Source organism: Pristiophorus japonicus, chromosome 2 (assembly GCF_044704955.1).
Source record: "Pristiophorus japonicus isolate sPriJap1 chromosome 2, sPriJap1.hap1, whole genome shotgun sequence".
In the NCBI taxonomy this organism is placed as follows: Eukaryota; Metazoa; Chordata; class Chondrichthyes; family Pristiophoridae; genus Pristiophorus; species Pristiophorus japonicus.
In genome coordinates this window covers 77,622,732-77,637,137 of record NC_091978.1, presented here as the reverse complement: position 1 = coordinate 77,637,137, position 14,406 = coordinate 77,622,732, and the positions used below count along the sequence as shown (strand labels likewise).

General features: G+C 43.6%; 1 protein-coding gene across 2 annotated transcripts in view; it reads right to left on the bottom strand.

The window, feature by feature from the left end:
- The window catches only part of fam219aa (family with sequence similarity 219 member Aa), a 92,515-nt gene that overhangs the window by 76,923 nt on the left and 1,186 nt on the right, over positions 1-14,406 (bottom strand). The window lies entirely within an intron of this gene.

Sequence of the window (14,406 nt, the reverse complement as noted above, 5' to 3'; positions counted from 1 at the left end):
GTCTAGGATGGCCAGCCCTCCAGTTGGTTCCTCGACATATTGGTCGAGAAAACCATCCCTAATACACTCCAGGAAATCCTCCTCCACCATATTGCTGCCAATTTGGTTACTCCAATCTATATGTAGATGAAAGTCACTCATGATAACAGCTGGACCTTTATTGCACGCATCCCTAATTTCTTGTTTGATGCTGTCCCCAACCTCACTACTACTGTTTGGTGGTCTGTACACAACTCCCACTAGCGTTTTCTACCCTTTGCTGTTCCGCAGCTCCATCCATACAGATTCCACATCATCCATGCTAATGTCCTTTCTTACTATTGCGTTAATTTCCTCTTTAACCACCAATGCTACCCCACCTCCTTTTCTTTTCTGTCTATCCTTCCTGAATGTTGAATAGCCCTGGATGTTGAGTTCCCAGCCTTGGTCACCCTGGAGCCATGTCTCCGTAATCCCAATTATATCATATTCGTTAACAGCTGCTTGCGCGGTTAATTCGTCCACCTTATTACGAATACTACTTGCATTGAGGCACAGAGCCTTCAGGCTTGTCTTTTTAAACACACTTTTCCCCTTTAGAACTTTGCTGTAATGTGGCCCTTTTTGATTTTTGCCTTGGGTTTCTCTGCTCTCCACTTTTACCTTTCTTCTTTCTATCTTTTGCTTCTGCCCCCATTCTACTTCCCTGTCTCCCTGCATAGGTTCCCATCCCCCTGCCATATTAGTTTAACACCGACCCAACAGCATTAGCAAACACTCCCCCTAGGACATTGGTTGCGGTCCTGCCCAGGTGCAGACCGTCCGGTTTGTACTGGTCCCACCTCCCCCAGAACCGGTTCCAATGTCCCAGTAATTTGAATCCCTCTCTCCTGCACCATTCTTCAAGCCACGTATTCATCTTAGCTATCCTGCAACTCCTACTCTGACTTGCACGTGGTACTGGTAGCAATCCTGAGATTACTACCTTTGAGGTCCTGCTTTTTAATTTAACTCCTAGCTCCCTAAATTCAATTTATAGGACCTCATCCCATTTTTTACCTATATCGTTGGTAGCTATATGCACCACGACAACTGGCTGTTCACCACCCACCACCCCCCCCTCCAAAATGTCCTGCAGCCGCTCCGAGACATCCTTGACCATTGCACCAGGGAGGCAACATACCATCCTGGAGTCTCGATTGCGGCCGCAGATATGTCTATCTATTCCCCTTACAATAGAATCCACTACCACTATAGCTCTCGCACTCTTTTACCTGCCCTTCTGTGCAGCAGAGCCACCCATGGTGCCATGATCTTGGCTGCTGCTGCCCTCCCCTGATGAGTCATCCCCCCCATCCCCCTCCAACAGCACCCAAGGCGGTGTATCTGTTTTGGAGGGGGATGACCGCAGGGGATATCTGCACTACCTTCCTTCCACTGCTCTGCCTGATGGTCACCCATTCCCTCTCTACCTGAGTAACCTTTATCTGAGGTGTGACCAACTCACTAAACGTGCTATTCACGACATCCTCAGCATCGCGGATGCTCCAGAGTGAATGCACGTGTAGCTCCAGTGCCATAATGCGGTCTGTCAGGAGCTGCAGCTGGATACACTTCCCGCACATGTAGTCGTCAGGGACACTGGAAGCGTCCCTGACTCTTCCCACATAGCACAGGAGGAGCATGACACGGGTCTGGGCTCTCCTGCCATGACTTAACCCTTAAATTAATTTAATTTGGCAACAATGCCAAAGGTTTCTTACTGATAAATGGAAAACAAAAGAAAAACTACTCATCAATCACCAGCCAATCACTTACCCCCTTGGCTGTGACATCACCCTTCGATTTCTTTTCACATCCAATTTACAATGCAGAAAGCCCACAAATGAAAGCAGCTGAGTGACTTGCAAAACATTTCAGGCATGTTGAAGAGGTTTTAACCAGAATTATAAACAAGATACTTTTAATGATTTGCTCTTTGTGATCAGTACAGGTGTGACGTCCGAAATCCAGAACTCCGGATTTTGGATGTCGCACCTGTACTATCAGCAGTTTTCCCACATGCCTCCTTCATTTACTGAAGCATTGAATGCCAAGAGGAATGAGGGTTACAGCAAAATTGGTTGAAATCTAATAAAGCACTACAAAATACGGAAAATTATCCCGGTCTCAATTTAGTTACCATATTGGTTATGCATGACTTAAAATTTCTTATCGTCAGCATATTACCCTTGACTCGGTCCCTCAAATTTCCAGTCTGATATTCAAACATTTCTGGTTGGATGCCATTGGAAACAATTTGACAAACTAAGTTCAGACCCCTTTGAACAAGACGCCATGAAAGCCCAATGAGTTGTGTACATTAAGATCTCACAACCATTGATTAAATGTTCTTTGATGTTGCAGCTCTTTGCTGTAATGCTGGATGCAGACCAACATTACATGCTCAAGTCCTGGAGTAGCGCTTGAAACCATGACCTCTGACTTAGAGGCAAGAGTGCTACCAACTGACCATAAGGCTACAAATGGTTTGGCATTGTTGTATTTGGCAAGATCAGTAGCATTATAGACATCAGCCAAGGGTTGTCAGTGGAACAGATGGTTTATCGTTTGCAGCTCATTACCACAGTTGCACATCACTGGGACTCATCATCATCATAGGTGGTCCCTCAGACGAGGATGACTTGCTTCCACGAGTTCACAGGTGTTTCGACGAAGGACCAGACATTTCAGTCCTGAATTTTAAAACGTCTGGCGACCGTTGCACATCAGCCACCACAGAGGCTTGACAGAGCTCGGTCTTGGACCAGTGGCAAGGATTAACCAAGATGACTGGAGACCTGCTCTGCTGCACGGACCTAGCGCGCACATATAATCGCCATGTGGGCTGATCCGTGCTGCCCCTGGGCTCTTCTGGACCCCTTACGAAAGGATATATTTGCTTTGGAGGCAGTTCAGAGAACTACTGTTCGTGTGGAGGATAAGAAACACCATGAACTGATTGGGCTGAACGGCCTGCTTCTGTGCTGTAACTTCTATGTAATTTATGTAATCTGCTGATTGGTGGTAATATTTTGAGAGAAATACAGCCTGTGCTGATTTCACTGATCGTAGCTCTTGGGCTATAGAGGTGAATATTGGCCAGGGTTTTCAATGCTGATTGATCTCTAGCAATCTTTGCTACACATGTTTTGTAGACAGGAAGCATACGCAGATGCAAGATTTTAATATATTATAAACATCCATTTTCTAATAAAGAGGTTACTTAAGTTCATTCAATATCAGCTACAATATTTAAATTACTAATAATATTTATGATTATTATTGTAATGAATAAGCTAATGTTCACAAATGGATGGTTGAAGAGATTGAATGTGAAACCACTTCTCTCGCACCACAGGGGTTTTGTGAATAAACTACCACCATCACCAGGAAAAACACATTACTTTTGGTGCCAAATTGAAATGCTATTAAACTATTCAAGGTCAAGTATGATACTGATACTAACTAGGAAATAAGACTAGTGTGCAGTTTTATTTATAACTATTTCATATTGTCCATTTTAGAACATTTTGGGTTCTTGGTGAATAAGTAACTTGGTCACTGACTTCTGTGCAATGTAGAGATGTTAACAAGAACCTACGAGCACTTTTGCTGCTTATGAAATCAGCAGGTTGTACTTGTAGCAAATACAAGCATTTATAAGCCTTTTGAGGCCTTGCGGTGACTGCTGTAATTCATCACTTGTCAATTAATCATTTTTTCAGCTGCATAAAAGTATATTTGTATGTGTGTTAAATTAACAAAACAAGGACACAAATGTGACCTACTGTTTAAACCTGCATCTTCAATCTCTATATTCAAGAAGTAGGAGCAAGAGAATTGAATGGCATTATTTACACAAAAGAACATAATCAATCTCACAACTGCTCACAACATTTGGACTAATTAATCTAGCTGAAACAGTAAAATCACTGTGGTGATAACTAATCAATAATAATATTTTAAACATCACTGTAAAGTTTTAAAAATAATTTGGTCTCTTTCTCAAATGTAGCTCACTCAGTAATAGGTGTAGAGTGGATATTGCAGACTATTCAGAAAAGTATTACGCATCTACAATTATGTGGTGTGCATGTATATGTTGAGGGAGATCATGGGCCCAAATTTGCACAGGAGTTGCTCTGTTTTTTTTGGAGCAACTTGATTTTTCTGGAGTATCTTAAAAATCCCCATTCTGCACATTCAATTTGCGCCAGTGTAAGTGAGTTAGTTAGGATTTTTTTTAGTTTCGTTTTTTTTTCCAAAAGGGGGCGTGGCCACCCACCTACGCCCGTTTTGGCCATTTAAGCCACAGTTAATAGTTGCTCCAAACTAACTTAGGCCAGCGTATGTGGCCACTTGTGGCCGTGTAGAAAACCCTTGGAGAGTTAAGAAATCAGCGCAGGTAGGTACTTCATGACTTGACTAAAGAATGTGAATGGGATCAAACAGCTATGCAGGACATATGACAAACTTCGCAAAGTTAACTTACTATACGACAGAAGCATTCATGCCCCGCCAATATCAAAACTCTCCTCCTCTCCTCCCCGCTGCCCCCATATCAAAACTCTCCTCCCTCCTCCCCACCGCCCCAATTAAAACTGTCCTCACTAAACAAAGCACAACCATCAATAAATAAAAAATAAAGCTCAAGTCCTACCTTGGCCCGGGAAGTCAGCGGGTTGACCGGCCGGTGCAGGAGGCCACTCGACCGGGGATAGGTGCGGGACTCTATGGCGTGCAGCAGCCCGGGTCGTGACACCACTTGGCCTGGGATAGGGGCAGGACATCAGGTCTCATGCTGCGAAGGAGCTACTGTGCATGCGCAAAACCTCCAGTGCGCATGCGTTGAGCCGGCACTCAAGCGCAGGGCCCTAGCTCCGCCCCCTAATTGAATTGCCACGCCACACCAAGCCATGGGAGAGGCCACAGAGCAGCCAGAATGCGGGGAGAACTTTTTGGCGTTGTTTTTATCCTAGGAAGTCAGCGCACCTCGGGTGAGTGCGCCAAAAATCAGTAGGGGCCAATTTTGAGCCCATGATGATACAGAACAAAAAAAACCTGTTCCAGAACACAGTTTTTGCTAAATGGCTACTATTAAGTAAAATTAGACCAGGCACTTAAGATATGAATTGCAAGTTGTAAAAGGTAGACAAAAAGTGCGGAAATCACAACCCATTTTCTTTTTATATCAGTAAGTAACCTTTTAACATTGTTGTTGCCAATTTAAGTGTATCTAAGGGTTAAGTCATGGCAGGAGAGCTCGGACACGTGTTATGCTCCTCCTGTACTTTGTGGGAAGTCGGGGACGCATCCGGTCCCTGATGACTACGTGTGCGGGAAGTGCATCCGCCTGCAGCTCCTGACGGACTGCATTGCTGAGAATGACGTGAATAGCACGTTTAGTGAGTTGGTCTTACCGCAGGTAAAGGGTACACAGTCAGATAGGGAATGGAAGACCAACAGGAAGTGCAGTGCGAGGAAGGTAGTGCAGGGGTCCCTTGCGGTCATCCCCCTGCAAAACAGATACACCACTTTGGGTACTGTTGAGGGGGATGACTCATCAGGGGAGGGCAGCAGCTGTAGCCAAGTTCATGGCACCGTGGCTGCCCCTGCTGCACAGGAGGGCAGGAAAAAGAGTGGGAGAGCGATAGTGATAGGGGATTCAATTGTAACGGGAATAGATAGACGTTTCTGCGGCTGCAACCGAGACTCCAGGATGGTATATTGCCTCTCTGGTGCAAGGGTCAAGGATGTCTCGGAGCGGGTGCAGGACATTCTGAAAAGGGAGGGTGAACAGCCAGTTGTCGTGGTGCATATAGGTAGAAAACGAGATGTGGTCCTACGAGACGAATTTAATTAGAAATTAATGAGCTAGGAATTCAATTAAAAAGTAAGACCTCAAAAGTAGTAATCTCAGGATTGCGACCAGTGCCACGTGCTCGGCAGAGTAGGAATCGCAGAATAGCTCAGATGAATACGTGGCTCGAGGAATGGTGCAGAAGGGAGGGATTCAAATTCCTGGGACATTGGAACCGGTTCTGGGTGAGGTGGGACCAGTACAAACCGGACGGTCTGCACCTGGGCAGGACCGGAACCAATGTCCTCGGGGGAGTGTTTGCTAGTGCTGTTGGGGAGGGGTTAAACTAATATGGCAGGGGGATGGGAACCTATGCAGGGAGACAGAGGGAAATAAAATGGAGTCAGAAGCAAAATATAGAAAGGAGAATAGTAAAAGTGGAGGGCAGAGAAACCCAAGGCAAAAAACAAAAAGGGCCACATTACAGCAAAATTCTAAAGGGGCAAAGTGCATTAAAAAAAACAAGCCTGAAGGCTCTGTGCCTCAATGCGAGGAGTATTCGGAATAAGATGGATGAATTAACTGCGCAGATAGCAGTTAACGGATACGATGTGATTGGCATCACGGAGACATGGCTCCAGGGTGACCAAGGCTGGGAACTCAACATCCAGGGGTATTCAGCATTTAGGAAGAATAGACAGAAAGGAAAAGGAGGCGGGGTGGCGTTGCTGGTTAAAGAAGAAATCAATGCAATTGTAAGGAAGGACATTAGTCTGGATGATGTGGAATCGGTATGGGTGGAGCTGCGGAATTCCAAAGGGCAGAAAACACTAGTGGGAGTTGTGTATAGACCACCAAACAGTAGTAGTGAGGTTGGGGACAGCATCAAACAAGAAATAAGGGATGTGTGCAATAAAGGTACAGCAGTAATCATGGGCGACTTTAATCTACATATTGATTGGGCTAACCGAACTGGTAGCAATGCAGTGGAGGAGAATTTCCTGGAGTGTATTAGGGATGGTTTTCTAGACCAATATGTCGAGGAACCAACCAGGGAACTGGCCATCCTAGACTGGGTGATGTGTAATGAGAAGGGACTAATTAGCAATCTTGCTGTGCGAGGCCCCTTGGGGAAAAGTGACCATAATATGGTAGAATTCCTTATTAAGATGGAGAGTGACAAAGTTAATTCGGAAACTAAGGAAAGGTAACTTCGATGGTATGAGGTGTGAATTGGCTAGAATAAACTGGCAAAGGATACTCAAAAAGGGTTGACGGTGGATAGGCAGTGGTAAACATTTAAAGATCACATGGATGAATTTCAGCAATTGTTCATCCCTGTCTGGAGTAAAAATAAAACTGGGAAGGTGGCTCAACCATGGCTAACAAGGGAAATTAAGGATAGTGTTAAAGCCGAGGAAGAGGCTAGAAAAAGCAACAAACCTGAGGACTGGGAGAAATTTAGAATTCAGCAGAGGAGGACAAAGGGTTTAATTAGGAGGGGGAAAATAGAGTACGAGAGGAAGCTTGCAGGGAATATAAAAACTGACTGCAAAAGCTTCTATAAATAGGTGAAGAGAAAAAGATTAGTAAAGACAAACATAGGTCCCTTGCAGTCGGATTCAGGTGAATTTATAATGGGGAACAAAGAAATGGCAGACCAATTAAACCAATACTTTAGGTTTTGTCTTCACGAAGGAAGATACAAATTCCAAAGATACTAGGGGACAGTGCGTCTCGTGAGAAGGAGGAACTGAAGGATATCCTTATTAGGCGGGAAATTGTGTTAGGGAAATTGATGGGATTGAAGGCTGATAAATCCCCGGGGCTTGATAGTACTCTGGGATGCAGACTCAAGGAAGTGGTCCTCGAAATAGTGGATGCATTGGTGATCATTTTCCAACAGTCGATCGACTCTGGGTCAGTTCCTATGGACTGGAGGGTAGCTAATGTAACACCACTTTTTAAAAAAGGAGGGAGAGAGAAAGTGGGTAATTATAGACTGGTTATCCTGACATCAGTAGTGGGGAAAATGTTGGAATCAATCATTAAGGATGAAATAGCAGCGCATTTGGAAAGCAGTGACAGGATCGGACCAAGTCAGCATGGATTTATGAAAGGGAAATCATGCTTGGCGAATCTTCTGGAATTTTTTGAGGATGTAACTAGCAGAGTGGACAAGGGAGAACCAGTGGATGTGGTGTATTTGGACTTTCAAAAGGCTTTTGACAAGGTCCCGCACAAGAGGTTGGTGTGCAAAATCAGAGCACATGGTATTGGGGGTAATATACTGATGTGGATAGGGAACTGGTTGGCAGACAGGAAGCAGAGTGTCGGGATAAATGTGTCCTTTTCAGAATGGCAGGCAGTGACTAGTGGAGTGCCGCAGGGCTCAGTGCTAGGATCCCAGCTTTTTATAATGTACATTAAAGATTTAGATGAAGGAATAGAGTGTAATATCTCCAAGTTTGCAAATGACACTAAACTGGGTGGCAGTGTGAGCTGTGAGGAGGACGCCAAGAGGCTGCAGAGTGACTTGGACAGCTTAGGTGAGTGGGCAAATACATGGCAGATGCAGTATAATGTGGATAAATGTGAGGTTATCCATTTTGGGGGTAAAAACACGAAGGCAGAATATTATCTGAATGGCGGCAGACTAGGAAAAGGGGAGGTGCAACGAGACCTGGGTGTCATGGTCCATCAGTCACTGAAAGTGGGCACACAGGTGCAGCAGGAGGTAAAGAAGGCAAATGGTATGTTGGCCTTCATAGCTAGGGGATTTGAATCTCGAAGCAGGGAGGTCTTAATGCAGCTGTACAAGGCCTTGGTGAGGCCTCACCTGGAATATTGTGTTCAGTTTTGGTCTTCTAGTCGGAGGCCCATGTGACGTGCGTTAAGTGCATCGTTTCGGGGTATTGTTTTTAAAAGTTTCAAAAATTGCACACTATTTATTTGCTATTGAAGGAGTGCAGCGAAGGTTCACCAGACTGATTCCATGGATGGCTGGGCTGTCATAGGAGGAGAGACTGGATCAACTGTGCCTTTATTCACTGGAGTTTAGAAGGATGAGAGGGGATCTGATCGAAACATAAGATTCTGACGGGACTGGACAGGATAGATGCGGGATGAATGTTCCCGATATTGGGGAAGTCCAGAACCAGGGGACATAGTCTAAGGGATCAGGGATCATAGGATAAGGGGTAGGCCATTTAGGACTGAGATGAGGAGAAACTTCTTCACTCAGAGTTGTTAACCTGTGGAATTCCCTGTCGCAGAGAGTTGTTGATTCCAGTTCACTGGATATATTTTCAAGAGGGAGTTAGATATGGCCCTTACGGTTAAGGGGATCAAGCAGGAAAGGGATACTGAAGGAATGAGCAGCCATGATCTTATTGAATGGCGGTGCAGGCTCGAAGGGCCGAATGGCCTACTCCTGCACCTATTTTCTATGTTTCTATGAAATGAAATGCTTCTCAGGATTCATGCATTTTAATTACTGGGTGTCCTATAGTCACAGGGGCAAATTTTGCTGAGACCCAAATGCAGTACAACTCACACCTTGGGGGTGGAAGAGCTTTACGAAACTGAAATAGTTGTAAATCTGAAATGTCTGTGTCACTAAAATTAAAAACAATTTCAGTAAAATAGGTTCTTAAATACAACAAAAGCCCAAACTTAAATACAGTACAATATGACAATAGCTTACGAGTTGAAAAACCTGATCCTTGTGACTCAAAGTAGTATCCATAATTGAGGCTGTACAAGTTAAATCGTAACTACTATTAATTTAATGACAGGAAGTGGTCATTTTTTGCCACACTTCTTATTTAGGTGTCAGTTGGTAGTATGCATTCCTCAGGGACAGATTGCAAGTTTATGCCCTAGCTTGGGAAGATGAGTTTAACCTAGGGATGAGAAGTCCTAAAGAATACAATGCACTACAGGTGCAGGTACAGGAATAAAGGTACAGCAAGTAATTAGGAAGGCAAATGAATGTTGGTCTTTATTGCAAGGGGGATGGAGTATAAAAAGTATGGAAATCTGCTACAACTGTACAGAGCGTTGGTGAGACCACACTTGGAATACTGCATACAGTTTTGGTCTCCTTATTTAAGGAGGGATATACTTGCATTGGAGACAGTTCAGAGAAGGTTCACGAGGTTGATTCTGGAGATGAAAGGGTTGTCTTATGAAGAACGGTTGAGCTGATTGAGCCTATACTCACTAGATTCTAGAAGAATGAGGTGATCTTATTGAAACATACAAGATTCTGAGGGGGCTTGACAGAGTAGACGCAGAGAGGATGTTTCCCCTCGCGAGGGAAATCTAGAACTGGGGGGCATAGTTTCAGAATAAGGGGTCGCCTATTTAAAACAGAGATGAGGACGAAGTTCTCCCAGAGGGTCGTGAATCTTCGGAATTCTCTACCCCAGATAGCTGTGGAGACTGGATCATTGAAAAAATGTAAAGATGGAGATAGACAGATTTTTGGAATGATAAGGGTGTCAAGGGTTATGGGGAGAGAACAGGGAAGTGGAGTTGAGGCCAAGATCAGATCAGCCACGATCTTATTGAATGGCGGAGCAGGCTCAAGGGGCCAAATGGCCTTCTCCTGCTCCTATTTCTTATGGTCTCATGTATTACAAGCATTACCTGTCGATTGGGACAGCTGCTCATCTTGGTTAACAACATAGATCCCATGGTCCTCAACAACAAAGAAAACTCTGATACCGGACTCAAAGTAAAATGCTTCAATGTTTCTGTGATATAGAAAGATTTAATCTCATAATGGGCTGTGAGGCCTGTTTGCACACACAAAAACATTACACTGTTGGCAAGTGCAGATTTAACCACCATCTCCTTGGTTGGAGATTATACCTAGTGTCAGTGGTGGTGGAGTTATTATTGGGTTTTCTATCAGCTTTCCAGCCTCAAAAAAGGAAAACCTCTCGCCAATAGTGCTAATATGCACCATTTGTTTGGTTCCCAAAAGAACAGTGGCAAACAGAAGGTAGTAAAACCACCCATAACACAACTTAACCTTGGGCAAGACTGTAATAATGGTTGTATCGGCAGGGGAAAATGCTCCTCTATCCTCCCCGCCGGCTTGATCTTAGGTCCGTTCCAAACTTAGAACAACCAGAGATTGCAGGAAATTAGCACGGATTCAAATATTTATCTGCAATATTGCTAGGTAGAAATACACATTAATGATTCTGAAATGGGTTATGGTATATCAGTCATGTGTATTTCCTACAGTTGGAGATATTAGCTAACCATTCCTGATTTTTGGCATACGTACAGTCCAGCAAGAAAAATAAATAATTCATTATAGACAAAATTGCTTGATTTTTGTTGGTGCTGGAGAAGCTGAGGTTTCCACTATTTATCTGCTGGCAGAAGCACCTAGTGCTCCCCGGTGCAGCTGAATCATACAATCTAAGAAGTTGGTTTCCATCCCTAGTCTGTTCTGAGTGGGTTGATCTTAGCTGGGGCAACAATTGAGGAATGCCAACTGGTCTCAAGACCAGGAAGAAAATAATCAGCAAATGTTCTAACTTTTCATCAAATTACAGTGACCTTTGTTGGATAGTGTGCCTATGGACATCGATAATGCAACGGCCAACCTCAGTTGTGATGTCTCCACTGTCAAATGGCCTGCCACTACTCTAGACTCGTGGATGACGAATAGTCTCATTGGTGTGTAATGGAATCAGGTGAGGAACTGTCTCCCAGGATGAAATGGAGAAATTGAGGGAGGTGAGAAGAACTCAGTGTTGAAGATTTATTCCTGTGGGCTGGTAGAAAATTGTTACTGCTAATAACCATTTTGATTCAGGGCAGCAGAACAAATGTTTATCTTACTTCACTAATAGCCTGCATATAATTTGGTATTGTAGTTTCTTTAAAATATTATTTCTCAAGGGTGAATAAGTGTTCCCAAGCAAAATTAACTTTGAAAGCCGAATACAAAAAAATCCAGCAAAAGAATGTTAATTGCTGTTTCATTATAAGTATTCAGGTGTATTTTAAATCTATTAGCTTGGCTCAGTTTGTAGCACTCTCATCTCCAAGTCAGAAGGTGAATTTGGCAGAAGGCATTCAATGCGGAGAAGTATGAAATGATGCACTTTGGGAGGACTAATATGGAAAGGCAGTATACTATAAATGGCACAATTCTGAAAAAAGTGTAGATGAGCAGAGAGACCTTGGTGTCCATATACACAAATCCTTAAAAGGTGGCAGAGCAAGTTGATACAGTGGTTAAAAAACCACATGGGTTATGAGTTTAAATTGAGGAATAGAATCTAAAAGCAAAGAGATCATGTTGGAACTTTATAAACCACTGGTTAAGCCTCAGCTGGAGGATTGTGGACAATTCTGGGCACCACACTTCAGGAAAGGCCTTAGAAAGGGTCCAGAGGAAGCTTAGGATGTTACCAGGGATGAGGGGTTGGAAAAGTTAGGACTGTTCGCCTTGGAACAGAGAAGGTTAACAAGTGAACTAAGAGGTTTTCAAGATGATAAAGGGTTCAATAGAGTAAATTGGGAAAAAGTATTCACTCTGGCAAGTGGGTCAATAACTAGAAATCACAGATTCAAAATCATTGGGAAAAGATCTAGAGGGGAGATGAAGAGAAATGTTTTTCACTCCGAGTTGTCGGAATCTGGAACGCACAACCTGAAAAGGTGTTGGATGCTGATTAGAGAAATAAAATTGAGTGTGTTGGACAGGTACTTGAGGATGAGGAACTTACAGGGTTACGGACAAAAAGCAGGGATGTGGGACTAAGTTTGACTACCCTTTCAAAGAGCCAGCACAGGGTGGGCATGATTCTAAGGTTGTGTATTCAAGCCCTAATCCAAAGTTGGAGCACATAATCGTATACTTCAGTGCAGTACTGAGGGAGTGCCGCATTGTCGGAAATACAGCGTTATAAGTGAGATGTTTGCAGAGGACACTAAACTGGGTGGCGGTGTGAGCTGTGAGGAGGACGCTAAGAGGCTGCAGGGTGACTTGGACAGGTTAGGTGAGTGGGCAAATGCATGGCAGATGCAGTACAATGTGGATAAATGTGAGGTTATCCACTTTGGTGGCAAAAACACGAAGGCAGAATATTATCTGAATGGCAGCAGACTAGAAAAAGGGGAGGTGCAACGAGACCTGGGTGTCATGGTTCATCGGTCATTGAAAGTTGGCATGCAGGTACAGCAGGTGGTGAAGGCGGCAAATGGTATGTTGGCCTTCATAACCACAGGTTTTGAGTATAGGAGCAGGGAGGTCTTACTGCAGTTGTACAGGGCCTTAGTGAGGCCTCACCTGGAATATTGTGTTTAGTTTTGGTCTCCTAATCTGAGGAAGGATGTTCTTTCTATTGAGGGAGTGCAGCAAAGGTTCACCAGACTGATTCCTAGGATGGCTGGACTGTCATATGAGGAGAGACTGGATCGACTGGGCCTTTATTCACTGGAGTTTAGAAGGATGAGAGGGGATCTCATAGAAACATAAAATTCTGACGGGACTGGACAGGTTAGATGAAGAATGTTCCCGATGTTGGGGAAGTCCAGAACTAGGGGACACAGTTTAAGGATAAGGGGTAAGCCATTTATGACTGAGATGAGGAGAAACTTCTTCACTGAGAGTTGTTAACCTGTGGAATTCCCTACCGCAGAGTTGCTGATGCTAGTTCATTGGATATATTCAAGAGGGAGTTAGATATGGCTCTTACAGCTAAAGGGATCAAGGGGTATGGAGAGAAAGCAGGAAAGGGGTACTGAGATGAATGATCAGCCATGATCTTATTGAATGGTGGTGCAGGCTCGAAGGGCCGAATGGCAATTTTGCACCTATTTTCTATGTTTCTATATGTTTCTATGTTGAACCAAATGTCCACCTTCTGTTCAGACCAATGTCAAAGACCCAATAGCAGCATTGAAAGAGCCGGCGGCTTTCCTTGTGACATGGGACAACATTTATCTCTCAAAGTAATACCACCAAAACAGATTAACTGGTCATTTATATTACATTTGCTATTTGTGGGACCCAGTTGTCATGCTTGTCTGCACAACAGTGATTACACTAAAAAAGTAATTCACTGGCTGTGAAGTTCTTTGTGACAGCCTGAGGATGTGATGAAGCACTACAGAAATGCGAGTTCTTTCTTTCTGATAATGCATGGCCTTTCAAGGAAAATATAGTTCTCATGAAAAGTAGGCTTTAAACTATATTTGAAGCAATATACTGACCAACGAACATGAAAAAATCTAATAAACATACAAAGTGTGTCTTATCAAAGTGATTGATGAAAACAGTTTTTGAAAATCCTGCAGAATGGGTCTCTTGCTGGCAGGTGCACACTGTACTGTATGTTTTATCAGAATACATTTACTGGACCAACAGGCCAGCCATAAATTAATTATCTCTGGTCAATTTTTGAATGTGCTGATCTCAGCCCAATTTTATGCCCTGGAAAAACTATTATATAATGATCAATAAGCTCACTTTCATCTTAATTATACATGTATTACTTTACATATCTTACAGTATCTATTGCCTTCTGTATAAAAAGATCCAGGAGTTCAAA